This window comes from Palaemon carinicauda, chromosome 20 (assembly GCF_036898095.1).
Source record: "Palaemon carinicauda isolate YSFRI2023 chromosome 20, ASM3689809v2, whole genome shotgun sequence".
NCBI classification, from domain to species: Eukaryota; Metazoa; Arthropoda; class Malacostraca; order Decapoda; family Palaemonidae; genus Palaemon; species Palaemon carinicauda.
The window spans coordinates 99,160,740-99,164,830 of record NC_090744.1 but is presented as its reverse complement, the minus strand read 5'-3'; positions in this window follow the sequence as shown (position 1 = coordinate 99,164,830).

The window sequence follows — 4,091 nt, the reverse complement described above, 5'->3', positions numbered from 1 at the left end:
TAATAATATGAGTAATAATAATGTTAATAATGATATTAATGATAATGATAATAACAACAACAATAATAATAATAATAATAAGAAGAAGAAGAAGAAGACGAAGAAGAAGAAGAAGACGAAGAAGAAGAAGAAGAAGGCTGTTGTGGCCTATTGGTAACTTCTCTGCCTGCTAATTGCCAGACTGGATTTCAAGTCCCACTCAAACTCGTTAGTTCTTTAGTGTCTGTAACCTCACCATCATTGTGAGCTAAGGATGGGGGATTTGGGGTAGTCTTTATACCTGCCTGCTAACTCATATGCAGCCATTGCCTGACCATCCCTGGTCCTAGCTTAGGGGGAGAGGGGTGTTGGGTGCTGATCATATGGATATATGGTCAGCCTCTAGGGCATTGTCCTGCTTGCTAGGACAATGCATGGTGCCTTTAAACCTTTAAACGGCCATGGAAAAAATTCCTTTATGATAGAATGTTCTGATAAATTAGTAGATAAATGATAACCATTTTCACACCTATAAACATCTCTAACGAGTTTCAGCAAAAGGTAAAAAAGTCAAATGCAAATGAGGAAAAAGGTTTTTAGTCCATCCTTTACTCAGAAGTGTTTTGATATAAGCGATCAGAGATCTTTTCCTAACGGTCTCCATTACGAACGTGAAAACTCAACTTCATCTACAAAGGAAATCTGAGAATGCAGACCTCCGCCACGACAGGTTATTTCTCGAAACCAGCTTGCCTTTCCCAGAGTCAATTTAGACAGTGCGCGTATTCTAAGTGTGTGACAACCATGTGCGAACTTGGGGTTAAGGTTACGGTTAATTCGGTCGACCTTTTGCTACACCTTGACCTTGACCTTTGACCTAGGATTTTTAAAATTGAATCACTTCCACGTGTCGAAATAACAATTAATCTCTGAAATGTTAATTACTCTATGGGTAAAATTGCAGCCAGAAAGTTGTTCACGAACAAACAAACAGACAAACGGACAAACTGGGGAGAAAGCGTAACCTCCTCCCAACTTCGTTGGCGGTGGTAATAATCGCGGGATAGCTGATGTGATCTCGTATTCAATTTAGGTCACTAACATTTTAGATTCATTACCCCTGTTGATCACAGTGCTTATGTATGCGTGTGTGTGTATATATACATATATATATATATATATATATATATATATATATATATATATATATATATGTATATATATATACATATACATATACATATACATATATACATATATATATATATACATATATGTATATATATATATATATATATATATATATATATATATATATATAAATGTATATATATACATGAACATATATATTATATAGACATATATATATATATATATATATATATATTACATGTATATAGATATACATACATACATATATATATATATATATATATATATATATATATATATATATATATATAATAATATATGTATATATACTGTATATTGCTCCAGGAATCGAGGATAATCTTTACCCCATTGCAAAGCTACGAACAAGAAACAATATGAGGCTACCTTTCATAGGTGTCCTCATTGGGCAAGGCGTTTAAACAGCAAGCCTCCTTTAGTCTTGCGGAAGAGTATTCAATCGAAGGATAAGATGCCTTCTCAAGATAGAAGTGGTTATAAGGTTAGGAGAGTGGACCAACTCTTTTCCGGTTGGATGAGGGGGTTCCAACTGGAAATTGGTCGGGACAGGGCGGGACGCGGGGGGGGGGGGGGGGGGTTATCACAGCCAAAACCCCAGGAGGAAATTCGTTAGATTTGAGGAGGGAAAATGAAACAATTTTGTTTTCATGAAGTTACCATGATGGCTGCACGCAATGACCAGTAATACTCGGCTATGTTCTTTCAAGCATGAGAATGGCTCTCTCTCATATTAGAGCATATATAATGTAATATTATATCAACAATTTGATTAGCTTTTGCGTAGCATTGAAAAAAAAACAAACTTTGTATTCTGAATTATTAGAAATGACACCTAAATCGCTAAAAAGTTCCAGAAACAGCACAACATCCAGTTGTTTCCAGCACAGATGGGTCTACCTGACCACAATATCGGGTCATTTGACCCACCAAATCCCATAATCGATATATTGCATCCATATCAATTTGCCTCAACATGCTCAGCTTACTTTTAAAAAGTAGTTTCGCGTCGGAGAGGACTGGTCGTAGGGCTACGCAAGAGCTTTACTAACGCCATCTGTTAGCAATGTGAAAAAAATAGATCAATATGACACTCAAGTGTAAGACATTTCCTGTCTTGCTTGTACTGTCTTTGCTTTAAAGGAAGGACCCTTGATGGAAGTAAGGTCTGTTTTTGCTTCAAAGGAAGGACCCTCGATGGAGATAAGGTCGGTTTTTGCTTCAAAGGAAGGACCCTCGATGCAGACAAGGTCTGTTTTTGCTTCAAAGGAAGGACCCTCGATGGAGATAAGGTCTGTTTTTGCTTCAAAGGAAGGACCCTCGATGGAGATAAGGTCTGTTTATGCTTCAAAGGAAGGACCCTCGATGGAGATAAGGTCTGTTTTTGTTTCAAAGGAAGGACCCTCGATGGAGATAAGGTCTGCCTTTGCTTCAAAGGAAGGACCCTCGATGGAGATAAGGTCTGTTTATGCTTCAAAGGAAGGACCCTCGATGGAGATAAGGTCTGTTTTTTTTCAAAGGAAGGACCCTCGATGGAGATAAGGTCTGCCTTTGCTTCAAAGGAAGGACCCTCAATGGAGATAAGGTCTGTTTTTGCTTTAAAGGATGGACCCTCGATGGAGATAAGGTCTGTTTTTGCATCAAAGGAAGGACCCTCGATGGGGATAAGGTATGTTTTTGCTTCAAAGGAAGGACCCTCGATGGAGATAAGGTCTGTTTTTTATTCAAAGGAAGCACCCTCGATGGAGATAAGGTCTGTTTTTGCTTCAAAGGAAGGACCCTCGATGGAGATAAGGTGTTTTTTTGCTTCAAAGGAAGGACCCTCCATGAAGATAAGGTTTGTTTTTGCTTCAAAGGAAGGACCCTCGCTGGAGATAAGATCTGTTTTTGCTTTAAAGGAAGAACCCTCGATGGAAGTAAGATCTGTTTTTGCTTCAAAGAAAGGACCCTCGATGGAGATAAGGTCTGTTTTTTGCTTCAAAAGAAAGACTCTCAATGGAGACAAGGTCTGTTTTTGCTTCAAAGGAAGGACTCTCAATGGAGATAAGGTCTGTTTTTGCTTCAAAGGAAGGACCCTCAATGGAGATGAGGTCTGTTTTTGCTTCAAAGGAGGGACCCTTGATAGATATAAGGTCTGTTTTTTGCTTCAAATGAAGGCCTCTCGATGGAGATAAGGTCTGTTTTTGCTTCAAAGGAAGGACCCTCGATGGAGATAAGGTCTGATTTTGCTTCAAAGGAAGGACCCTCGATGGAGATAAGGTCTGTTTTTGCTTCAAACGAAGGACCCTCGATGGAAATAAGGTCTGTTTTTGCTTCAAAGGAAGGACCCTCGATGGAGATAAGGTCTGATTTTGCTGCAAAGGAAGGACCCTCGATGGAGATAAGGTCTGATTTTGCTTCAAAGGAAGGACCCTCGATGGAGATAAGGTCTGTTTTTGCTTCAAAAGAAGGACCCTCGATGGAAATAAGGTCTGTTTTTTGCTTCAAAAGAAGGACTCTCAATGGAGATAAGGTCTGTTTTTGCTTCAAAGGAAGGACCCTCGATGGAGATAAGGTATGTTTTTGCTTCAAAGGAAGGACCCTCGATGGAGATAAGGTCTGTTTTTGCTTCAAAGGAAGCACCCTTGATGGAGAAAAGGTCTGTTTTTGCTTCAAAGGGAGGACCCTCGACGGATATAAGGTCTGTTTTTGCTTCAAAGGAAGGACCCTCAATGGAGATAAGGTCTGTTTTTGCTGCAAAGGAAGGACCCTCGATGGAGATAAGGTCTGTTTTTGCTTCAAAAGAAGGACCCTCGATGGAAATAAGGTCTGTTTTTTGCTTCAAAAGAAGGACTCTCAATGGAGATAAGGTCTGATTTTGCTTCAAAGGAAGGACCCTCGATGGAGATAAGGTCTGTTTTTGCTTCAAAGGAAGGACCCTCGAT